This window comes from Syngnathus scovelli, chromosome 4 (genome assembly GCF_024217435.2).
Source record: "Syngnathus scovelli strain Florida chromosome 4, RoL_Ssco_1.2, whole genome shotgun sequence".
NCBI lineage: Eukaryota > Metazoa > Chordata > Actinopteri > Syngnathiformes > Syngnathidae > Syngnathus > Syngnathus scovelli.
In genome coordinates, this window is record NC_090850.1 from 14,178,578 (window position 1) to 14,205,346 (window position 26,769).

General features: G+C 41.6%; 1 protein-coding gene and 1 long non-coding RNA gene across 3 annotated transcripts in view; one reads left to right on the forward strand and one right to left on the reverse strand.

Moving 5' to 3' along the window:
• The window catches only part of zfhx3b (zinc finger homeobox 3b), a 260,384-nt gene that overhangs the window by 142,983 nt on the left and 90,632 nt on the right, over nucleotides 1-26,769 (reverse strand). For both annotated transcript variants that reach the window (XM_049718658.2, XM_049718656.2), the window contains one exon: nucleotides 19,914-19,970. The gene's annotated coding sequence lies outside the window, so the exon portion shown is untranslated. The remainder of the gene's footprint in view (nucleotides 1-19,913; nucleotides 19,971-26,769) is intronic.
• On the forward strand, nucleotides 16,696-18,627 carry LOC125967500 (uncharacterized). Its single transcript, XR_007480750.2, has 2 exons — nucleotides 16,696-17,646; nucleotides 18,006-18,627. It is a non-coding gene; the product is annotated as an uncharacterized lncRNA (long non-coding RNA).

Sequence of the window (26,769 nt, forward strand, 5' to 3'; positions counted from 1 at the left end):
CTGTGTTTAGTTCATTTAGACAGCTCGCTGTCAACATATATGCATATGTACGCCTGTCAAAACACGAAGCTACAGCTGCAGTACATGATGAGATCCAATACAACAGCTGTCATCAAATGAAATAAGGCTCCATTTTTATAGGCAAGGACATACTAGATGTATTTGTTTAACAAAGAAAAAACATTGTTTACGGAGAACCGGTAAGACCATTTGGCCTCCCTATATCTAAATAAGCAATCAATAGACAGTCAACCACCCACATTCATTCTTGCATTCATCATCCAAACCACTTATGCTCACGAGGGACGCGGGCATGCTGGAGCCAATCCCAATTTGAAGTGGCCCGCATTTAGCATATTAAATGTTTAGATTTTTTGTAAAAATCTTCTTGACATATAGGAGTCAAAGAAGTGCATTAAATCAAGTTGAGGAGTTTCATTTAGACATATGTAGTGCTTTGCCATAAACTAGAGGCACTAGTTACATCAGTTTTATATCATCATTATTTGGTTGTATAATCTTTTTGAAACATGTTTTGTTTGGCTTGATAATGGTGCTCTCGCCATTGGGTTATTGATTTAAATGAAGTACTGTACGGCTTTTGGAGAGAATGATATGAGGGGATATGAATATGGAGAGGGTGAACACAGGTAATCGCTTCAGCATGCACATGCAGTCCCATTGAAGTTGTCACACCCTTTTTGATCCATCTTGCTCACAGCCATTAGCGCTCCATATTAGAGTAGTTTACGTGTCATTTTACTGCTCCTTTCACTTGTGAATGTTATTCGGTGGCCGCGACCTCTTTGTGCATTCCCCTCCTATCTAAGGCTCCATATCTCTTGTGGTAATTGCTGAGTGACAGAAAGGCACTAGTGACCACTTCATTATGGAGACAAGCAGGCTGACTGGACACTAGCCTATTGGCTTTAGGTCACGGTGGCCACACTGACTTTATCTGCCTGGGTTGTCAGAGGTCAGTCCCCCAGAATCTATAAGGAACCCTCCTGGATGTGCAGTGGTTGCTGTACAGGAGGATCTCCTGACCCTGGATGGCTGCTTATATCCACTATTGATTGCACTTTGTCTCCTTCAGTGGAGGGAGGAGTCGCTTCTCAACATTAGCCTCACAACTTGCATGTTTTGGCAGCAAGTTATATAAGAGCATTGGTTTAGTGACTTAGTGGTGAGGTATGAATTTGTTTGATGCACCATCACACTGCACAGACAATTTCTCATTATAATTTTTAATGGCCGGGCTGATTAAACATTCTGATAAATAAAGATATATCTGTACAGTCATAATTCTACTTCAACTGGCAAAGATGAATAAAAGCAGACTTTGAGCTGTTTTACAGTACTCGGCTATGAAAAGTGAAGATTATTTACAAGAGATTATTCTTAAAATGAAACATTACTGTGGCCACTTGAGATATGAGTGATCCAACTTTTTTTTCCCAGATACAAGCTGTCATTGAGCTGATTTTTGTTTGCCCTGACGATAGCATGAATTAACAGCACTGTTTGCTGGCAGTGAACTCAATAAAAAGCATCATGTGAAGTGTCCATTCAATTGAAGTATTTCATGTAGTTACTATGTTACCACTGTATTCATATGTGTACTGTATCTTTGTGACATTCTTTCAAATGCATGAACATGCCATAGCATGTCCAAAGGATGACACTCATTTGTGTGAGTACAAACTAGATGGAGTCTATCTACTGATTCTGGAGGCTCACTTTCCTAAATAAACTTCCTCACGAGTGTAATACAACACCCTAAATTCTCATGAGAAAACTTCGACATGGATGCTGCTCAGTACTCTCTCAAGAATGTCACCAGTTCTTTCATGGAAAATGAAGGAATCCAGTCGCTCATGTTTACCATCGTTAGCGTCGCCATATGGATAGAGGTGTGTGTAATTGTTTGTGCGAAACTAAATGTCTACCCACGTTGCGTTCGCCGCAGCTTGTGTCTGCGCGCGACCATTTATGTACACACTAAAGCATCCACGATGCTCGTTAGATCTTGTCTCTCGGCAGCTACGTGGCAGCATTCGTATTAAATCACCACAATGGCAGATGAGCTCCGGCACTAGAGAGACAAGCATCTATTTGAAAGTCCTCTTTATTACACTTTGTTCCTTTTAATAATAATAATAATAAAAAAAAAGTACGGGAAAAGATAACCCGGTTTTAAGGATTTCAGATAAACAGCAACGATTGCATCTTTAAATAATAGATGACCCCCGCCTGTTACGGACGGGAATATAACTGAAAATAATTGAAGACAACAACGTCCTATAAGAGCACTACTCCAGTACTGCTGATTCGGAATGTGTTACAACTTCAAACAGTCAGTCATAAACTATGGATAATCTGTACAAGAAAGGCAAGGCGCCTGTTTACAACTTCCGTCTAATTAAGGCTACAGGATGAGTTCTACCTTTCTTCAAGTTGATGTGTGGTTGCTCGATATACCGGGTGGGTGGGGGTGTCTTGTACCAATGGCAAATTAGAGTTGGGAAACAAAATGAAACAAACAATAACACTCTAATATGAACTGCAGTCAAAGGGATAAATATTTAACTATCTGTCTACATTTGACACACTTTAGGTGGAGAACAAATAGATCCTGAACAACACAATGCCAAACTTGCAATAGCAAGTCCTTTGACCACATTGGTATTTAGAATTCTGCTTGTACTGTGATTGCAATCCGTCCTCATTATTTTGGGGAGTCAACGTTTCTGCGTTAATTCCGTCTCTAAAGGAATGACACCGATCTAGCGCCAATCAAAACAAATCATGATGTTACAACAACAAAAACATTGGCCTCATCTGGGAGATGTATGAATGTGGGGAAGAATTATTGGGTTGTGGGAGAATCATTGTTGCTGAGTGAAAGTGAATTTTTTCTACTGAGTAACTTTAACAATAAAGTTGTGTATGGTACACAATTTATTTGGTGTTACGGCAAGAAAGTTACCCAAAAAAGTGATCAGTACAATATCAATTTGTTTCCCTTGCAGTTTTCTTGCACGTGTCACACAATTTCATTTGCCATAGCTATAAGATGATGTGCTTACACATCCTGAAGCTACAAAAGGTTAAAACATATATTCGAATTAATCCAAATGTGTTGACTGCAATGGATTGACAACATTTCCACTTGTTTCAGAGAGGAAAGCTGTTTTGAGATTCAAGTGATTTTATTTACTACAGTGGACACACAACAAATTTTTATAAAATTGTACATGCATCCTGATTTTGTCATTTGAAAGATTATTTTTGCCAGTTTGCTTCACAGTACCATGACTGCGTAGATGCTCTTTCTGTATTTTGTGCGCAAAGCCAAGTAGGAGGAGGTGGGATAAAGCCGTATTTGATGATTAATCACTGGACATAATAAAGCTTCTCACCACGAGTCCAGAGTCCAGCTGATTCTATGATACGATCGGAGGCGATTAGAAAGAAAAAAATAATCATTCCTTACAGTCCATCGGTAACGCAGTCTAATGATGTCTTCTGATTGGACCATGTGGAGAAGATAATAAAGGACCTTCTTCAGAATGGACTCTGAGATTATTTCTTTGCTTAACTTTTATGAAACAGGGCAATGAGCCTGGATGCTGCCGATTTGAGGATTAAGATAAAATGACCTTTCGCATTATGTCGCCATGTATAAAAGATGAAGTTTACAGTCCCTCATCACATTAGACCTTATCAATGGTTCGAGCCTCTGTGACATCCCTTTGAACATCACAATGGGTTTTTTTTTCAACCTGAAATACAACAGGCCTTTACCCCCCAGTGTGGGATTATTGTTCCAGAGCGTGTATGTGTGTGTCGTACACCACGAGCGAGGAGAGGCACACTTTCTTTGTTTGGACAATGCTATATTGCTAATCCACTGTATTAAAGAAAGAAATCAAAAATATGCCAAACCAAAGCTTTCCTAGTGATCATGTGAGTAATATCATAATGAAAAGGTAGATTATGATGGATGAGCATTTTATTAAACAGCAGAAGTTGTAGCGTACAATCAGATCATCTGACCCCCCCTCAAATGAAACATATGGCTTAGTATTGAACAACAGCAGGGTAGGTTAGTCAACTCTGCAGACTGTCTGAAAAAGTCAAATAAATAAATAACAACAAAATAAATCAATCTTAACAGCCGTCTTAAAAAACAAGTAAATAAAAATAACCGTCAAATGGAAGGCAAAGTGTTTCAAATGCAAACCAGCATGTTTGTTGGATCAAGTTCAAGATGTGCTGTTAAAGCTGAAGGGGTAGCTGTCACTTACACATCCCGTCACTTGTTTCAGTGTCAAAGCCAGTGAAACTATATTTGAAACCAGTCAAGCGATCTCACCTCAGTGGCACATCTTTTTTGTTTGGCGCTGGAACAAAACTCAATTTTGGGTGCTCGTAAAGAGAAGCTCTTGAATTGGAACCGGCCTGAAAGCTAGTCAGTGCTTTACAGACATCAGACAACCAAACGGCCACCACCGCCCTGCTCCTTTGATACAGGAGTTATTGTTTACCCCTATAACTTACAGCTCGGCTCTGCGGGGACTTATTTTTATAACCCTCATTATTTTCTGTCATAAATATTCAAATCCAGATCAGAAAACCTCGAGCTTAGCGAGGAGAATAGCCAAAAACAACATGCGGCTTTTCAGCTTCCCCCAGCTCTCAGTCTCTATAGAAAATCATTAAGAAGATGAATAAGGAAATCAGACAGAATGCTGAGACGAGCGCATACAAGGCCTGCTAAAAAGCACTCATGTGAAAGAGTCGGGATGGAAATTTTTGGCCAAGGAGCCTGGTTTCTTTTGTTCTTTATTTATTTGAGCGTTTCGTCACGTTCTGCATTTCCTCCTTTTAGACAGTGAATTAATATTTGCGCTCGGAATATTAATCCTGATTCAGTTGCGGATTAGTTTTCTATTGTCCCCTCGGCGCTGAGCCATAAATAAAGGCGCTGACATGGAGAGGAAATCTATACCTCCCTGGCCTGCAAACAAAGACCTCTGCACCCCGAGATAACACATGTCCCCGCAACACGGACGCCCCCCTTCCGTCGCCCACATGCCGGATCCCCCTCTCCCGTCACCCCCGCTTCCCCCTTCCGCTCATCATCCTCTCTCTCCTTCAGAAAAAAACTTTGCCATGGTAGATTTGCAAGGCAATTGTGCCCTTAAAGCGTGCCTCTTCCTCAGCTTATACCATGCATTTTCCAGAGTTTATCAAAGAATACAATAGGGTTATGCTTTCTCCATTATTCTCCGGGCAAGAACAGTAATTCAACTGCGGCGCTAGTAGCGAGGCAGCCATGATGTCTCACTACGGAACACAGAGAGCGAGAGAGAAACGCAATGCATTACTTTGTTGACCTTTCCTGTTCCCATAGTTTACAAACAGCTGTGAAGCTCATTCCTTTGGGCTCTTTGTACATCAGAGGCTGGGAGTGATGGAGGCACGCCAGGCTTAAATGAAGGGCTTTTTCAAGCTCGCCTCCATCGTGGTTGACAAACACAACCTAACAAACGTGCGTCCGCTTTATCTCCGCCACCAAAGCCATTGCGGGCGTGCGGGAAGAAATACACAGCAAACAGATAGCATGACATCCTTTCATGTAAGTATATATTGTAACAGACAATCTGTTCAACAACAGAAGAAGAAATCTAAACATATCCACGCATCAGCATCGCCACCCACACGCAGAAATAAGGTGCATTTGCTCACTCGGGGGATCTAAAACTAAATTGCACGCGTCTCTCAAGGATGGAAGAAACGGTATCGCAAAAGTTGGCACAACACCCATCCAATCTTTGCCACCATGTCATCAGTTTACAGCTTGTAAAAGTAAATTTACTGTCCCCTCAAGGTAACAACGAGCAGCCATTAATGTATGGACAACAAAAGTGAGTCCACCTCTAAGTGAAACTATCCAAACTGGGCCCCAACGTCATGCTTCAAGGTGTCAGGTGCAAATGGGGAGCATGTGCGTTAAATTTGATGTGACTGCTCATACTGGTCACTGCAAATTTAATTTGGAACCTCATGGCAAATAACTTTTTGAGGATCTTAAAATGAATTAAATACTGTAATTGTCGTCCCAATTTCAAGATGATCTAATGTGTTCTTCGTGCCCTTGCGTCATCCGTCTACAAAATTTCATTGAATTATATTAAACAGTTTTACAAATTAAATAAGTGTAATTCAATATCAAAACAAGTACTTGTTTTTTCAAGTTGTACTAGATTTAACTAATAACAGACTAAAACATTTGTTATTTACAGTTTCTGGAGACTGTGACAACAGTGGCTTTGAAGGAAATAGTTGTTTGTTCAAAGGTTGAAGCAAATCTCGGAAGTGTACACTCAAATGATGCTTTTTCAAATCAACAACCAAAGTTGTGGTTTCAGAAAATTCATTTTTTTGCCACACATATCCATTTTTTAACAGCTTGGACAATCCAAAGCCCGTTGGCTAAAAGTAAACGTGCAGTAAACAGTTGAAGCGAAGCATGTTGCAGACAAGACCAGGCAGCCACAACGATTGCATGTTTAATCAATCCAGTTGTGTCTGAGCGTCTGGGTGGGGAGTCGCTCACAGTCTGGAAGGGGTTAATGGGAAATCAATGAGGGGATGTGCTTATGAGCAGGACATGGGGAAGGAGGGACACTGGGGTGTGAGTGAGAGGAGGCAGAGAGGAGGGGGAGATAGTAACATTGTTTCCTGTGATAGCAGCACACTTCCCAGATGTTATCTGTCACTCAGAGGCCAACTCTGGTGACCAGATGTTTAGGCTCTGAGTGGTAGAATGGCTTATTGGTGGATCAATACAGGTCAAGTGCAAGGCGATATTTACCACTAGTCAGCAAACAGAACACACTGATGCAGGGGAAAGACAGAAATGTGAGGAATGAACTTGGGGCCTTATATGGAATACAACTGTGCACTCTTTAAAATCTCTTTACCTAAACTCTATAACTCCATTTTCAAAATTGATGTCATGTCAATTAATCATTATTATGATTATTATTATGATTATTATTGTGATTATTATCATTATCATTGTTATTATTATCAATTTTACTGTATAAATCACAAGTTAGTTGAGTCACCTGCCACTATACAGCACTTTCATTGCAAGGTTGCGCTCACAAGTATGAGCACAAAATTGTCAGAGGAACAGCTAAATGTATATAAAAAAAAAATGTAAAAAGCAAGAGGGAAAAAAAAAATCATGCCTTTGCTCTGTTGGCCTGATTGTTTTCTCATAGATACGGATCATAATATGGCTGCAATATCTCCTTTGTGTACATCCATAGCTGGCAACAAAGGGCAATCCTGATTTGAAAGGAAAGGTAAAAGAAATGCAGCAAAATGCAGCCCAAGCAGTCCTTCAAAGGCCCCGGGGGCCATGTGGGGAGATAGGCTGCTGCTTGGAAAGGGGGAACCCGGAGCACGTCCCAGTGCAGTCAAACTCTTTGTAGTTAGAGCAAGCTGAACTTGCCAGAGGCTTTCTGCTCTAACCCATACCACTCAGACTGTTTGGGGAAATTACACCACCGAACAATAATTAATCAAGTAAATGTTGAGTCGCTTTGATTTGGATTACATTAACATATGATCAACAATGCATTCATCAAGTACAAATAAACACCCCTGGTTAATAGCATACTTAACAGCATACATTTTCACACTGATATGATGCCAAACGATTGCTTTGGCAACAAAGTCTTGCGTGCTCCTGGGACCATTGCATCTTTGCAATTAAAACAACAATATGGAGCTATTTACGGAAGTGTATTTGATTAACATTTAAAGTCATTTGGCGTGACGCTGGCTTTGATGAAAGGTGTCTTTGTGGTTTGTGAATGGTTTGCAACACAGATTTAATTTTGGTTCACTTTAGAGTTTGCACTGCTCTTACTTATCCGATGCATGTGAAACATTTGCATAAAGGCCCAGCCTAATTGGAACGTGTGATGACGTCATGTGCTTTGCATTTCATTTGGTGATATTTTTACTGCCTGAGGTAAAAGCTTCTAAACATTTTTATTAAAAAGAGAAAGGAGAAATTAGTGACACACGTGTTGACATTCAGATGGATTTGGTGAGATGGAACGTTTCGGACTTTGCTTTACACAATCGTGATTTTGTTGGCATAAACTGGGAAAGAAATCAACTTTCATAAGTGAGCATGTTTTTGTCTGTCGACAGATGAATGCTTACACTCAATTTGTATTTGCCAGGGAAGATTAAAACTGCACAATAATTCCATAGTGTTGTGTCCTTTATTGAATGCTTGCTTCAACTTTGCGTCAACCATTCCAACCAAAAGGCAAAAATATCACAAATTCATTTCTTTAACAACAGCAGACTGCATCTGACAGACTAAATAAAAACAGCACTAATAAAGAGTGAGAAACACAATGCATGCAATTTGTGCAAAAGCGTCTCTAAAAGAAGCCGCCAAGTGGATTGTAGCAAATTGTTAGTTACCGCTATCATTTGCAGAGGGGTCGAATCAGCACTGCTTTTGTATTTTTACATTTTCACTTAAATGCATGTTCTGTTTTTCTCAGATAAAGTCGTGCTGTTTAAATAAAAGCATCCTTCCGAGTCTTACACTTTGTTCATTGGGGAACTTCATGCCCAGGGATTTTCTAAACACAATTCATCAAAGTGGAACAGCGCTCTTTTTTTTTTTTTTTTTTGCATTCCTAATCCTTTTTGCTGCAGATGAGAGATTTGCTGTTCAGACTCATTAAGATTAAAGCATTTTGCCAGAGTTATTTAAGAATGCAAAGTTCCATGTGAGTTCAGAACAGAGGAAAATCCTATCAACATGCTCGGTGCACTGGGGGCGGCTCTTAGCCTATATTCCTATATTTGGTGTCGGTGATTGAATGATAGCATGTGAAATAGTTTTTCACAATCCATTATAGCTCCAATCAGTTTGGTTTTCTCACTATCAGGAATGTCGGAGTGTGATTTCTCCTTTTGTCTACAATGTGTGAGATTAGTTTTTTTTTTCTGGTGCTTATTCTTTTTTTGGGGGGTGTGAGGAGGACAAATTTGCTTCCTGTACTGTTGTTTGGCATAAACTGAAAGACAAATCAGTTTTCTTGAGGGCAGCGATACATCAAGCGTATAATGCTTACCTGCACGGATTCCAAGAAGGCATTTCACTTTCTAGTGTTACTCTGCCAGCACATCACGGTTGAGTGCTTGCAGTAAAATATTGAGTTGGCCAAGGTAGCAGTTGTGTATCTTTCAAAAGAAATGATGGTCCAAAATGATTAACATTATTTTTTCAGCCAACTGCTAAGATCCTCAGCTCCAGTCTCAGCACCTCTCTGAAACTTTCCAAGTGTCGCAATCTGGTTCCATTTTACAGCTGGCCTTGGGATTGTAACAGAGCTCCTTTCTCTCCCCTCTGAACCGCATATTTAATCCCTACGCTTATGTCAAACTTAATTACAGGACCTTGTACGAAAAAATAACAAGTGAGCCTTGTAGGAGTGGGCGAGAGGAAAGGAAAGTATTAAGAGAGTGAGAGAAAACGAGACCTAAAGAGAATGCTAAGAGGTGCGAGGGGGGAGGAAAGGAACAACACAGACATTTAATCTGTTGACTCAGTATGTTAAATAGCCCAATACGAATCTTTGATGTTGTTTTTTTTCTTTTCTCCTCCATGGAAACGACACTATAGGTATATAAAAAAATCACTAAGTATTTGCTGAATCCATCTTAATGACCTTAAACGTGTACTAGGGCTGACATAGCACAGAGATGTCATATGTGCAACAAAAACCTCAGGAGGTGTCTTAAGCACCATCTTTTTCACTTACAAATCCGCCTGAAACCGCACGAGCCAAAAATAAATAGTCATTAAACCCTATTTGTGCCCGTAAAACTATTTACTCTGTCGAAGTGGAAAAGTCAGGAAGAGAGATGTTTAGTCTGTCAGTTTAAAACTATTATCTCCAACTCTGAAAACATCAGCCGAGTCTGTTGTGCACCGACAAGCGAAGACAGCACTCTGAAGAAGAAACCTTTGAAAAGTCAAAACCTGTTTTTGGGCAGGGGTGGGTATCACCAACACTTGACTGCAGTGCACAAAAGCAGAGTTTGAAAATCCCTTATTCATACAATCTTCTTTAGACAAAACCGCATAAACGCTGTATACACGGAGTCTTTTGAAAAGGCAGATGGTGGGAAGCGAGAGCAAGCGAGTCAGACAAAACACATCCTAGGACCACCGTGGCCATACTTCGTTGCACTCGCCAAAACATTTTTCTCTTCCATGTTCTTCCGCCCACGTCGACCACTCTTAGCCTCTTCTCCTTTTGGCCGGTCTGGAGGCTGAATCCTTCCCAGACTGGCCTTGAGTGGCCAAGGAGTGGACCACAGGAGGTTCCCATGCCACTGGTGCTGCAACTGGCGCGCCACCCGGAGGTATTTATAGCAGGCCAGCACCAAAGGGCAGCGAGAGAGGGCACGCTTGTTTTCCTTTCCGTTCCCTAGGCGCTCTCCCTGGCCTCACATGTGGGTGTTAAATATATACCCAAATACTGGGAGCAACATACGAGGCTTTGGGTTCCGTGAAAACAGAAGTTAGTTGAGGGTGAACAGGGAGCGAAGATGGTGTCTGGACCAGGAACCATTCAAACTCGACTTGTTATTGTGAGGAGGTGAAGGAAGGGCAAAGTCCAGCCAAAAGAGGAGGTGGTGCAGCAGCCAGCCCTGTTGTTGTCTTCGCCAACATCAAATAATATTCGGATCCAAAAACTCGCCTGACCGTCTCCATGTGCTTCTGTCTTTACGCTCTGTGATGAAGCTTTCTCTCTCCAACTCTTTGCACGAGAATCCCAGAGTGGCTTTATTACTATGATGAAACCAGACCCTATAAATACGGAGCACTGTGATGAATATAACAGCAATTATGGGATATGCGATAATTAGATCAGGACAGAAAGAAAGACTCACTGAAGTTGGCACTGTGTTTTTTTTTTTTTTGTATTTGGGAATTCCTTTCAACCTTGAGTCTTAATGTATGAAGAATTACAGAGGCAACAGTGGTGTGGTAATCATGAGGGTCTCCGCAGAGGCCTCGTGGGACGCCATCAGTGATTCTCTACACTTCTCAGCTTCGTCTCGTGTCTAGTATTTTAACCATGCCCGCCCGACAAACAATTAATAAGCTGACCCTCAAAAATGAACAGGCAGGGATGTGGGGTGCTCCCAAATGGCCCCATCAAGCAGCTTGCTTCATCAGCTTTTAACCTCGTCAGACTCGCTCAAGTCTTTTCGTTTCACTGTACGGGGGCCTTCCCGCTGCATGATTGCGTCAGAAAGATTCCATAGCCACAGCCTCTGTTTTTTCATACTTGTGGGAAAATCACAGTTCATGTTTCCTTGGATGCTTCACACATTCCTCACCCTGTCTTCACATTGCAAGGCCCCTGAGACTGGGTAGGGCCAAAAGCACTCAGAGGGAGGTGCTTGGCAGATGAGAGGTGGGGCCAAATGAAAAATAAGAACCTTTTTTTTTTCTAGGTTTATTTTTTTTAGGTTTATTTAGGGGCAAGTTGCTATGTGATGGGAACTCAAAAAAGGCACTAATTACATTTCCCAGAGTTTGATGAGTTTAACAGAGCTTGGTCAGAAATTTTCCAGCCCATGTGACATCTCCGGACACAGGTGGGAACCATAGATAACAGAACATCTGGAAGCCACAAAAATACATCTGTAGGGTGTAATACAACCAACGCAAACGTCATCAAATCCTACAGTGAATGACAACTCAAAGTCACGGTTTTTGTCTTGAAAAGAAGTAGCCATCCTTGAATGCTATTCCAGATATTTGGGCAAAGGTTCATCAGGCATATAAACCAGTCTGCTTCCTATTCCAAAAGTAGGCTGAAGGAGTGCTCGTGCAAAAGCTATCCAAAGCAAAGATTCATCTTCATTTACCTGCAGTCACACATACACACAACTCAGATGAACTTGGCCGCATTCAAGTTTGGTCTCATCCCAAATTCCTGACTTCCAAATTTCAAGACAAAGGTGATTAAGGCTGATTTATTCATGCATCAGTGTAGGATGAAGGGAGCAGGACAGAGAAGCAAAGCAATTAATTCTGATGCTGAAAACATTATTAATGGTAATGTTTAAAACATCAAAGCACAGACTTGCAGAGACAAGGCATCCCGACCGACTCTGACAAGATGGAACAGATGAGCTCACTTGAGTCAGTCAAGGTGAGGCATGGGAGAAAATGTAATTTGTCTCTCCACTGATTTTCATTAAGACTTCTTGGAGAAGCTGTTGTTCAAGCAGAGGCTTGAATTCAAGCCTCACTTCACCTTCACTGGCTTGGAGATTAACCCAATGTATCATTGATCAATTAAACAATCAATCAGACGTCAAATGTACATTTTAATTATTTTACCCAAAGTTGGCCAATTCTATGCTTCGGATGCAAAAAGCGAGGTCCACGTCACGTCAGCTGCCATTGTCCTTGCGTCGCCGTCCACCTTGAAAATCTAATGCGGCCTACAGCAGGCTTAAGAAGGCGTCACCATCGGAAGCACCCCTGAAACCGCTTTTACACTTTTACCCACGTGTTAGCATTATGAGCATCGAAAGAGAAATCATTTCATAGTGTGTCACTATGGCTACAAGTGATGTCAACAAAACAACCAATGGGGTTATTCCAAAAAATTCCCACAGACTCCAATCTCCCCAGCGGCAAAGATTTTATAGTTGCAAAGGGGCTACACAGCCTTCTGTTTCTACTTCCTGGATGAGTCATGGCTAGGTTTCCCAACACCTTGGTGTATTTGGATGAAACTGTATTTATTTTGTTGAATGACAAATGATTGTCATGAGATAATTAGAGGCTCTTCGGATGAAAGGACTGAAGCATTCAGCACTGAAGTTAAAGCAGGACATAGAGGACAGAAGAGGACGCACAATAATGACTGATGAGGTAAACGAAAAGCACCTCCCCTGTCTGTGCGGACTCGTCAGTCCTCTCTGTAGCTTTGGGCAAAGGTACAACGCTCCACTCGCTTTGGCATATTCATTTACCCCCTACCATCATAGCAATTGAACCAGCGAGTCTGGGGGACGCCACATTGATATTCACAACTCATCTCCATCCCCCAGCCACAAGCATCCCACTGGAAAAATTATTTCATTACATATATTATGCAGTCAGTGTGAGGGAGCCGGTGGACGCGCCGCATGCAGGCGCGTGGGTGAACACGGAAGCTTCACTGCCTATACATGTCTGTGGCAAGAAGAGTTTTTAAAGTGTGTAAAAAGATGTATAACGCTTCAGGGGCCCAATGTTAATGGTACTTAGTTTACTTTGTTAGAGGGAGTGAAGACAAAATATTTATTCTCTAATGCTTTGTGTCAGTGTTATAAAAGTTTAGGCGTGTTTTTATTTGACGGTTGAAGTTGCCAACAGAGTTCTCTTCGCATGCTGTGCACAATGTGTCACGCAGAGCAGAAAATGAATAATTTGCCATCCATCACATGCCAGTGGCCGTGAATATTTGAGCAGCTCAACACTGGACACTCTTGTTTGATTTGAACTGGAATCAATTTGGAAACGAAACCATTTCACCTCTGATTAAGCGCCGCTCGCTCTCTACTGTGGCATGCTGACCTTTCCAGTCCGTCTTATGCTGCCAGGAAGGGCTGGCCAGCTGGGTGATATGCTCACCTAATTAGGCTGACTGATGTGAGTAGGCGGGGCTTGACAGTGGCTTGAAGTTGAACCCTGAGTCCGGATCACAGTAAATCCTAAAAATCTGAATTTAATGGCTAATCGTTACGAAGAAAACAAGTGTCACAAGGATGTATATTCTTTGCAGGGTTCATAAACGTCAACTTGAATGACTTTTGTAGATTCTCAGTCATCCAGGTTATGGTAAAGGTTGAACTGGGGCAACCGGTCTGTTTTTGCTTCTTCGGGATGCTTCATCTTTAACCCAAAAGGCTTCTTTAGTTCTAAATCGTAAAGTGTGATGTCTTCTTTCAAACCAGTAGTCCACCCGATCCAAATTGTGGATACGATTGTGCTCAAAGAATCACGCCTTCATTTTAGTATGGAAATGATCTGCTGATTCTGGACTCATAGAAACTGCGCTCTTATGCTGTGCTGTGTGTTTGTGCTAAGGAAGCTTGCTGTCTCAAATGTAGAGGTCATTGCACGCCTCACTACACGGAACTGCAAAAACAACATTGCTGAGTATGCTCTCTGTGGATCTTTTCTGAATCTTTTCACTTAATTTGATTGGGCAGATTTCTGACCTTGTGCACGATACAAAGACACTTCAGAAAGATAATTAGCACTTTCAATTGATGATATGATTTAGTGTGCTCCCTGTCTCTATAACCTGAACACATTATTCCGAAGTGCAAGTCCAATTGAATTGTTTTAAAGAAGTAAAGAGCATATTAACAAATGCATAAATAAAATACAACAATTTCCAATGCACCAGTGTTTGAAGCACTCTGGCTTCACCGCATTGCTTCAGATTGGCAGATGATTGACATGTTGATACGTTTCTGTTTATATGATTTTCATGATCTGCTTCCTGTGAGTAGCATCCACTGACACCCACATTTTCATTTAAAAAAATGGATGAGAAATGATATGTGGTGATTTGTTGCTTTCCTGCATACTCCCAGAGAGTCACGGGCGAACCCAACCTAACTCGCAGATCAAGTGTGGATTCCTCTCTTCTATGTTTGCTCGTTTGGCTGCAGGGGGAAACATGCTCCACTCTGACCCGGGGGCACTCATCCAATCAGCTCGCTATCTGTTGCAAGGGCTTTCATAATAGTGACATTTTTCCACCTCGTCAATAAAGTGGTGAAAGCCACCCTCTACCCGCTACTTGACCGTTTAACTTCCCCGTGAAAAGGCCCTTTCTTTGCGTCCATCTCCGTGTCTGGCTGAAATCAATAACAGCGGAGCAAAGCAAAGAGAACGATCCAGAGGCTGCGTTAAGCGGTGCACGGCCTCCGCCGACGCGGCAGAGAAGTTCCAGTCTGTCTCATTCACACTGCAGGAGCAGGACCCCGCCTCTCGTTTATACACACACACACGGCAGTGACAAAAGTGACATACATTAACAGATGCAAAGCGTCTACTCTTTAATGATCATTGCTTGCCTGGATGCATTTAGCTGCAGCAGTCACACATCTGTAGTGACTGACAGAGCAAGAGAGAACAAAATGTCTTCCGACGACGGCAGAATAAGAGAGCTGGGTTACGCCAAGGCCCATGACGAAAAGAGTGTTGAGCTTTGTTTGGTTATGCTGTCTGAGCTGAAATTGATTTCTGCTGGAAGCATGCACCAAAGAGCCCCTGGATTCATATGAAATGAACTTGCCCAAATGGGAAGGGCAGGTGGAGGAAAGAGCGAAGGTGAAAAAAATTGAGGGGAAAGATGATGGCTGGAGTTCAAAATGAATACACAAATAAAAAAAATGGATGCATGGATGAAAGTCAAGGCGATGAATGCCACGTACGGTATGTCCATACGGCATTAAAAAAACATGGACGGGTGAGCTAAAAAGACAGGGTGACAGAAAGCCACGCAACATTCAAACACAAACAACAGGAGAAGGGACTCTGCTTCTTAACAGCATTGAATGACCTATGAGGTAACTAAAGCTCGACTCTTTGTAGAAGACTTACAAGAAATCTTCTCCAGGTGTCTGTCATAATCTAGTGTTACTGGTGCATGCATATAAAAAATGTGCTAATCTGCAGACAATTAAACAATGTAACGCTCCTGCAATGTGTTAAACAACGTGATCTAAGGACAACTTTTGTACCACTGACTGGACATCTGGACGTGTGGGTAGAAGGCAGAGAGGGAGGGTGGAACCAAAATGGACAGACACACATGGCCGAAGTTGGTGTTCAACAAGAACTGGGATGGGAGAACAAGTTACATCACGCCCTAAAGTTACACTGTAATTATCTCGTCTATATCAGGAATCATATTATTCCGCATATCATCATTGAAAAAGTCATAAGCACCTCCCAAGGGATTTTTTTTTTGCTCAAGTCCAACGACATAATTCAACTAAAATAAATTGCACATTTCAACCTACAATACTCCCCAAATGTTAGGGCAAGCAAGCTTTCACGTGAAACTTTAGAATGAACCTAAAATATGCTATAACCTTTCCAGGTGATCTTAAATTGACCTTCTCAAAACTTTTGATTGCACACGTCCAAATATTTAATGTCAAGGAGTAGAATGGCAAAATTCATAATGGACCAATAAAATTTCAGGTTCAATTCACAATTGTTTTTTTCTCCAATCATGGCATAGTGCTGTTCACATGTTAACACCACAAAACCAGTGGCCGAGTGGATAGAGTCATCAATCATGGAGACTGGAAGAGCCGCAGAAAAGCAAAGTGGACTTGCCGATTTATAGATCAAACGCCTGTTGTGAATTTGACCATTGTTCTTGTTTAAGAACAGTAGGTTGCACAAAAAGTACTGAAACACCAAAAAGTTCGATAATTGCAAATGTTTCAAAAAGGTCAAATGAATTTGACCGGTAAAAATGAAAGCGAAGCCAGCAAGTCAGAAATGTCGTCGAGATCACAGTACAACTATACAAGATCCTTCAACTGGCTACTGAATAAATTCATTTCATACTCATTTCAAACTGGAGACGAACATTGCAAACATCACAGACGCAGGCCACAATGGGTGCTGTCATGCTGCTTATTTTGCTAACGATAACCAATGACTCATTTTCTTTTGCAGCAAAGTGCGAGACGAAATTATGGAGCAGTGAGGACTCCTCCTGATGGATTGATCTCACTTGACAACAGGCACATGCCGGGCTAACTTTGGCTCCCATGCACTCACTCTGACCTTCATGATTTTAGGGAGATTGTATCGGACGACACGCGTAAGCAAGCTCTGTGGTGTTTTCCCGTTAAGAGAGGGAAGCCAGTGGGAACGAAAACATCGTTAAGAGTCGCCCGCGGTGTTGCTAATTTATGCAAATTAATTTTTCAGAGTGCAGTGAAAGGAGAGGGAGCGGGTGCCAAAGCTTGGCCAGCAGTCAACGTCGGGCAGTGCGCTGCTTTGGTGGTCCGGGAAGTTTTGCAGAGTGAGCCAGGGATGACTGCCAAGCCACAGTGATGAAGATTCCACACAGTGCCCCCAGCCCTCTTCTTGGCAAGGCTGGCGGCCAATCAGATCAGGGGTGGCTCTCTCGCCGAAGAATAACATGGCATGCCGGCCCTCTCGCCGCCCCGCCTCCTCTTGCCGCTGCACCGCGGCTGCCCAGAAGGATTTTCTAAACATTTTGCCAGGGGATCAATACCTGTATTGATCAACCATTGTGAGAGTGATCCGTCTAAAACCCCGAGCAGCCTGGGAGCTGGGAGGAGCGAAAGAGAGAGGCTGCAGAGAGGATGGAGAAAGAAAGAGTCTGCAGCCACAATGAAGGGGAGAAGAGGTGCGAGGGAGGAGAGGGGCAATCTGAGCGAGCGGCGGACGCAGGTCGGGACGGCGCTTTCGGACTCCGCTGCCAGGCCACTTGGATTGGGCCGAAGCCTATGGTAATTGCTTTCTCGTTAAGCGCGGGCGAGGGAGGGTGACTAATGACTACTGCGCAAAGCACGTTGCTAAGTGATAGATGAAGCAATAATACAAAGAAATCCACGGCTTTGTGTAAGAATGGAGGTGCACTTCACACCTGGGGTCGCTAATGCTTGTGATGCTTCTGATGCTTCTGGCCTGTTACGAGGCACTCTCAGGTAGATTGTTGCATGTGTGTGCTGAGCATGACTGCATGAGGCTAGAAGGAGATTAGCTTGGAAGAGGTAAGGTCAGGAGACATTTACAATTTCTAAAACTAACAAAACCATAGCAATTGATTTCTCTACTGTTCTTCTAACACTGTTTCTTTTGTGTCTAGAGAGAAACTCATCGATCATCTCTCTGCCCCTTGAAACACATTTTGGACAAAAGGCCCAACATGTACCGAGCTGCCATCTTCAACTGAAACACTAACACCAGAATGGGAAATATTTTTGGGGGGAAAAAAAAAAAATCAATAGACTGTGTCCTGGACAGCAAGAAGGAACAAAAAGATTAGGTGGCAAATCAAATTTTCATTTTAAGCCCATGCAAGCAAGTCAGTGTTTTGGGACTTTTATGGACGCATCCAACATGGAATACAGAGATGTTTTTCTACTTCGAGTTTGTGGGGAATATAGCTATTTTTTGTTTTTGTTTGCTGGATTGAGTGAACTGCTCAACAAAGGCAATGAGTGTAAATGAAAGGCCTTGAGCTGGACCTAAAGGAGTGTTTCCAAAAGCCTTTGGGATACATCCCACCCACCCCAAATGCTAAACCAAAATCAAGTTTGTATTGATTGCTTTTAAATGTCATGTCCTTGTGCATAATTGAGGATTTGCAAGAGAGACAACATTCCAAGCAGTCCAAATTTTGCTGGAAGACCTTGCTGCCAATGCAACTGGAGCTGTGGTGTGGGAAAGCTGATTTTGAATGAAAATAAAGAATATTGTCCATCATAGATACTGTAAACACTTGTGCCTTATTTAAACAGGAAGCTTATGTGGCAAGAGGAAATGAGGGCAGGTGGTCAGCTGTTAAGTTTTTTTAAGTTCCCGGATCATCTCATCACATTCTCACAGATGTGAGAAATATAAAGAAATTTAGAACTGTGAGTATGATGGAGTTCTATAATCTTTTAAATTACAGAAACAAATACATTACATTGAAGTGTATTTAATTAACTAACCTATTTAGTATAGGTTACATGGGCAGCATATGAGAGTGTTGTTTAAAAGTTGCCACATTCTGATATTTCTCAACTTGTCAATAGCTGCTGAGTTAAAACACTAATGCTATAACTCCAGTGGTGTCTAATTCCTCCCTACTTGCATCAGTGCGTCCCCATTTAATAAAAAGCTTCATTTCAAGGTGATAAATGCTATTAATTCTTTTCACCTTGCACATTTGATTCATGTGCTTTTAAAGCAGCCGCGTCTTGTTTACTTTCATCCCTTCCGTTTGATTTGGCTCTCGAATAAAACCAACTCTTGGATGGGTGCCAAACAGTAAATGAGTATCTTCATTAAACACATCACATCCAAATTAGCATTCAATTAACAGGCCAGTCAACCTCATCTAATCAAGCAATTAGCCCTTGCATGTTGACAGAAAAGCTAACAAAAGCGCACAAGTCCCGTGGGAAAGCGCCCAAACACCGCAGAGGAGATGCGGTGGGAGTGAGGCACTCGTTCCAGAAAGACTGGAGGGAGACGAGGAAGTGGAAAAGGATCTTTTTAAGGAAATGCACTGACATCACGTCCTGCTCAAGCAAGACATCCTTAAGGAAATGAATGGATTCAGCTAATTAGCTGTGTCTCAGTCACAAGGTTGAACTTGATGAAATGATCTAACTGAGTAGCAGCGGGAATTTCATTATTCTTAATCCACTTAATCGGTTTCTTTAATTCATCAATGGGTTTTGTACAAATGATCGAAATTTGTTGGTAGTATGGCCGTCAAAAATATAATAAATAAATAAAAAATATTATATAATTACATATATATTGGATATATACATACAATATATATACATACAATATATATATATATATATATATATATATATATATATATATATATATATATATATATATATATATATATATATATATATATATATACATTATATATATATATATATATATATATATATATATATATATATATATATATATACACATACACACACACATATATATACATACATATGACATTTTATTTCATCTGCTGCTAAGTAGAACGTACCTTTTGATCACAGACGTTTGCAGGCTATTCAAACGACTACCTCACGGAAGGCAAAACCTACGGGAGAAACAAATGCTGCATGTCAGAAGGAAACAGATAGGATACGACTGTATATTTTCCAAGCAGAGACATCTTGTCTGATGTTCCTCGTTAGAATAAACGCTCACCAATGACCTCTTTTTCTTTCAACTCTTGCTGCCCTAACATCTAAAGGTCTGGTGTCTTATGGTGCGCCAGTCCTGAACGCAGTGGAGAATCCCATTAATGCAAAGAGTAAATGTCGGAACAAGGCCATCTAATTGTGTCATGACTAATTCATGTTTATTAATGCGGTGATGTAAGATGGCCGCTAAAAGTGGGCAAGGCTTGTCTGGAGTTGTCATGTAAGGCTAATTCTTGGCGGATGAGGTCTGCAGGCAATATGGGCCGCATATGGCGGCTGTGGGGCATCTGGCGCGTGTCCTGACAGTGCCAAGTGGTCTGTGAGTTAAACATGGAGGCAGTGGGGGTGACTGATGCTGCTGGTGTCTTCCATTGGCCCCGTGCCAGTCCCCCGTCGCCCCCTCACTACAAGTCCCCAGTGCCCCAGCCCCTCACTACTCCAGAGCCTCTGGGCAAGTGCTCTGTTATTGTTTTCACTGGTAAGCAATTAGCAGCACTTAAGATTTATTTAGTCATGCTCTAATGTGCGCTAATTAGCTGGGGGCCCAAACAAGCCCCCTTCATCGCGTCACCTTGCCGCCTGCGATGGCGGCAAACTGTGAGGGAATGCAATGGAGGTTAAGGGAGGGGGCCGAGGCGGAGCAGACTACATGAGCGCTAGTGCATCAGCACTTTTTTTTTTTTAAGAGATCTTCAGGGGCCTGTTGGCTGAACACAGTGCAAGAGGAAAGGGCAAATACAGCCCAGTTACACTTTTATAGAATGCTTTGTGGAAAAACACCCCTGACGCGGTCTGTGTCCTGCTAGCTCCGTTTGTCATTTGGCCCAAGGGGCTCCGGTGGCCAGTCACATGACCACTAGAATGACCTTAAAGGGCAACTGGAAGCCACTCCCACAAGCTGGACTGCTCTTTGGAGGAGGCTGTTTGGGTGAGTGCATAATGCGAGATGCATATGGCCCTCAGGGTGCCATCAAGTGAAAAGAAAAGAGGGGTGGGGGGGTACACAAGAAACCAGGTCAAAGAGATTATTCACAAGCTTCTAAGCAAACAAATGAAAGACAAAGAAAATGATAAATGATCTCATGTTGTTGGTATATAATGCTTTAGGGGATTTCCACACAATATCCACTAATATTAATTATTTTTATGTCATAGATTTGTTATACATGTCAGAGCATCCTTTATTAAGACAGAGGGATTTTGTGATTAGAGTCGTATTAGTTTGGGTTTTGTGTCTGATGCTTTTGGCAATTTACCCTACAATTTGCTTTGGTTATTTAAGTTTATTGCCTCTTTCTGCTCTGAACGTTGGCCAAGAAATATATGATTTGGAATTTTTAATTGGTGAACAATCCAACAATTCAAGATGCCTATTGGTAGTCCCAGTAGCTTACATTCTAAAATCAAGTTTGATTAGGTTCTAAGGACCAGTTCAGTTGTATTTGCAAAATGTATAATGGGAAAGCAACCAAACAGTGCGAAATCAGGGTGTTTTGGGGTATGATTCCTTCCACGGGTTGCCAACGCACACACGAGAAGGAGCAACATACTTTAATTGAAATGTGACAACAAAGGTTTCATTATTTAAGTTCAATTTAATTGTTTTTCTTGCTGGTTGTCTCATTGCTATTCGTGAAGCGCTTTGTTACAGCTGCAGCTATTGTAAAATGCTTCATATAAATAAAGTTGTTTTGTATGGTATTGTATGTTTCTACAAAATGCAATCTCAGACTGTTATTATCTTCATTAAAAAATACCGTTTTTTTAAGGAGGCTGTAACAGATTAATGACATTTCCATTCATTTAGATGAGGAAAGATGATTTGAGGTAAATATTTTGAGATACGAGTGTCGCAGAAGAAATTAAGTTCTGTGTTAAGTCGAACAGGATTAGTGTGTTCCATTATAATTCATACTATCTACTTGAAGCAGAAATACATTTTTCTGTAGCCAATGTTATAATAGCTGTGAGCAGATGGAGGTCAAATGCAGGTTCAACTGCCATGTGCACAGCCTATACATATGCATATAGAAAAGCCATCAATCTTTGTAGGATGAAGCAATATGGAGCAGCTAAAAAATAAAGACAGAAAAAAAATTGCTGATGCAAGATTTTATCAGCGACTGTGAGATGCTCTCTAATCATTGCACCAATGTGCGCCTTCCTTAACTGTTGCCTAAAATTGCTGAGCGGTTGAGAGGAACGGAGCTGTAAATGAAATATCGCTGTCCATTTTATCTTAGGGAAAGAGCGAGTGATGCTCAAAACCAATCAGAATCTTACAGACTAACCCTTGACCTTTTTCCATCTCAATATGACAAGCATTATCTTGTAGAAAATTAGAAGTGTCTTGCTATTGTTCGCAGGCAGAAGCAGGTGCGGGTTATTTCAAGATAATACGCCTTGGCGTTCGCTACAAAGGCCCACCATGTACAAAGAAGAAATATTCCTCCTTGAGTCATGTGACTGCATTCATGCACATACATGTAAAGCGATTCATCTTGATTATTCGTGACTACTGTATCTCTCATATTATGAACTGGTGAACCATTTGTTGGGCAAGCAGGATTCTCTAAATGTGGAATATAAGTCTCGAAGCGGCAGCTATCGCGATGGCAGATGGGGAAAACCACATTTGTGAGTTTAGGTTATGGGTGTTTATTTTTGTTTTACTCTTGAATGGCTTAATCTTTGAGACAAGCATACTAGCAAGATCACCCAGGTTGTTTAAAATTTTTGTGACAGTAGTTTGCAGTGGTGGAAAACTGCAGTTCATCATAGTGATTCTCCAACATACTGCCCCTCTCACCTCATGTTGCCGAATATGGTGACTAAATAAATGAAATGATAAATAAGGTAAATAAATATGAAGAAGCACCTGTCAAGATGATACGGTGCAGTTCTACACCACGGCAAACCACAACTATGTTCATATCTTTCTGTCAAAACTGAGCATTAATAACAACCTAAGGGCAGAATTAAGTATTACTGCACTTGTGTTGAGAAATAGTATACGTTAAAGGCGATTATTTATTGCTAAAATTGGGCACCAAAATTAATGTTAAATGTATATTCAAAATGTTAATGCGGATCACCGAGGCATAGTAAGAAACTGATCATGAATTTGAAGAAGCTAGCAGACATGCAAATTTCTTCCTGTCCTCAAACAGCAGCAACTTAGTAGTTCCATCCAACACGTGTCGACAGTGGGCTACGCTTTCAAAATAAGTGAATATATTAACATTTTTGTTCTCTTTCTGCACCTTTAGCATGTGTTATTATCTATTATGCTGCATGTGTAATGTTACAGCGGGTCACGGGCTAGTCCTGTTTTAAATGTTATATTTCCATGATTGGTTCATTTTTGCCATTTCCTGTTCATTGTAGGGGAGCTGGCTTCATTGTCTGAGGCTGGATTCTGCTGGGCCCTCGGAGGGGCCATCCCCAGGGAGCACTGCATCTTTTATTAATCAGGGGCGCTGCGCTGCAGTCCTGCTTATCTAATTTAGCAGCCCGCCTCAGCTTCAGCTACGTCAGCCTCGGTCTGGAAAGGAGGAGCTGGCTGGGGTGTGGGGTGCCGTTGGTTGGAGATTGGATGGGGGTTGGGGTGCCGCCTTTATTTATTTTTTTATTTTCTATTTTTTGCTTTCGTATTGTGGGTGATGCTCTGGTATTGGGGGAGGTTGCAGCGGCAGGCTCGTGACTTATCAGACACCTCGTCACCAAGTTTTAGGAATGAATCACAATACAGCAAATTACCTGCTGCTGACAAGAAAAATGAACACTCGCCTCATATGGTAAAAAAAAAATAGGATTGTCAAAAAGAGGTGACACATTGATTGCTTAGTATGCACATGTAGAAGGCTGGGGTTCACAGGCAACCTACATCTATATATGTAGGAGTGGTTCACTAGGGCACATGGTGAGCTCACGGGTGAAAATTTGAAACGCCATGTCAGATTGGAGCCACTTTCTCACGTCGTGATATTGTCGCATGGCTGTCTGTGCTAAACGTCCATGAACCCGCCAATGAACAGAAGGCAATTTGGAGTTCAGTTCACCATGTACTGATAGTAAACAGAACACGCGCATGCACCACGCCCCATTTGCCCTCCCCCACTCTTTCTCATCTGTGTCATAGCGCAGATGAATCAGTGTCGCCGGTGTTGAGAGCACTTACTGTCAACCCTGGCGCCCCGGGCTATGCCACTGATGGACACAAACTATAAAATATCAGCCCCCTGGGGAGACATTGCTCAAACGCTGGCCCGACAGCCCCGAAGGGGTGTGAGCTGGTCAGTATGCGTGTTAGTGAGAGTGTGTTGGCTGAGCAATAGGGCGATGTATTTGACTGTGCTTTGGCTGCTATCCCCTAAAAATGTCCATGTGTGTCCACCCATGTGGAGCATTTGCATTAAGACCAAGTGAACCTAGAGAAACGCAGGCTTCCGCTAAGACCAAAGTGGTAGATTCCACCCTCTCGGCTTATCCGTCAAATTGTTCAGACAAAACAAACAAAAACAATAATCTTGTGCTCAGTATACAACTCAGTTGTGTATCAAGTCATTGCAGTAGTGAACAAAGCACATGCCAACGACCACATTGCTGAAGATGGTCTTCCTATTTTGAGCTGTGCAAGTATCTCACACTTTATGGAGGAAGTGGAAAACAAACACGCGACAAGCTCATTCTCAGCTGCCAATGGCCACAACTCACATCATTCATTAATCCATTTAAGATGCAGACAGTCAACTCTAAACCCTCATTCACTGACACCCATGTCACTCACGAGGCCAGACCTTGCCTTTTAAAACCATAAACACTTAATCACAGACACTCCAGTAAAATGTGAGTATGGCGACCCCATGGCATCATTGTTTTTGTAGGATGGAACCTTGGGCCACAAAAGAAAAGAAAAAACAGCAAGGACCCCAAAATAGAACCCTGTGGAACACCTTACGATAGAGGGGCAGAGCGGTAATCAAATAATGACGTAATCGGTAGGAATATGAGGTACTAAAAATATTTGTAAGCTGGGGAGTGGCCCACTTCATAGATTTGCCGATTTAAAAAAAAATCTAGATCTGCAGCTTTCTATGTACATCAAAAATGTCCTCTCTCTCTAGTGCTCTAGAGAGGCTCAAGACATTTATTTGCCATTTCTATACCAGAGCACAGTTATCCATGGGGACTTACTGACAAATTCCATGAGTCTTTATGAGCTTAGACTAAAACTGCAAGCATCCAAGTGGAATCAATCAATAAAATCAATAGCTCTGTCTGTCATGTCCTATTTTAGCTATTACATCTTTTAACCTCCTTTTCCACCTAGTCTTGAGTTTGCACGGTTTAAAAATAAAACTGGTAGATGTTAAAACACAAACAGCAGAGGCGACACACAGCCTCTGCCTCCAAAGGTCACTGGCTGCAAGCTCGCCGCTTTACAGACATTTATGCATGAAGTCGACATAATAATTATTAAGACTTCACCAAGGCTTAGACATTGGGAGATGAAACATTCTTGAGAGCAGAGGCGAGGAAAAACTCCATTTACACAAATATAGACATCTCTAAACATTGCTTACTATTCTTCCAGGTATTGACTATTCAATTAGACTGTCTGCAGCTGCTTGATTGGTCTAATATAAGTATATTAACAAGAATCCTTTGAGATTCAAGGACAAAGGCACTCATAGGAACATAACACTGTATATTGCAATAAGCCACATGGCTGTGTTGCACCTTTGAACAAAAGACAGCCAAGAAGAACTAGACGAACAGTCATTATAATAAGTGCTATAGTTACTCTTGTATTGGGAAAGAAATAAGGATGTTTTTCATCACACATCCTGTGAGATAATATTTGCTTACATTATACTGAGAGATGTTTCTGATATTTCGGTTACTCTTATACTAGGTCACTGTTGGACTTTAAATGTTCATTGTGTCTCAGTATGTGTATAGCAAAGATCATTTTTATAAAGGAATAACTATCCCTAAAGCAAATCGTGTTTTATTGCAAGAATAACAACACAACCCATGCACATGTACGTAACTACTATATACATCGTATGTACTTTATGTGAAGTGGCCAAAAATCAACGATTCTAATGTAACAGCTTTAAAGGAAATCTAATAGAATGAATTGAGGCTGAAAAGAAGCAGGCCTGATTACATAAACTTGTACCAGCCAAGATGCATGAGATCTCGCTACTGTAGTCTAGGTAACACAATCTGTTTTTCAACCCCTAAACAATACATCTTTAGCATTGCATGATATAATGCTCACGCTCAATGTACTTCCATTTGAAGGCTGAAGGGGTATTGCGGACCCTGAGAGTCACTTAAGTGAAGCACTCGCCTGCCAGGCCTGCCACCACACACTAAAATTCATCTATAATTTGTGACGAGTGTAATGCCATCTCCACTTTATGATGATGTGATATTCTTCACCTCCGCCAGAGCCAGTGAGGCCAAGAGCTGGCAGTCTTATAATGAGGTGCCTTAAGAGTTCATCTTAGAGGAAGGCAAGGTGAAGAGAAGATGGCTGATGATGGCCACATTAACAAGTGGATGTATAAAGTAACCCTTGTTCGAATGCCAGGTTTTTGTGTTTAAAAAATATAATTATGATTTTAGAAATTACAATTAATGTGACCCGTAACCGGTATAACTCATCATGCTTTAGGGAAG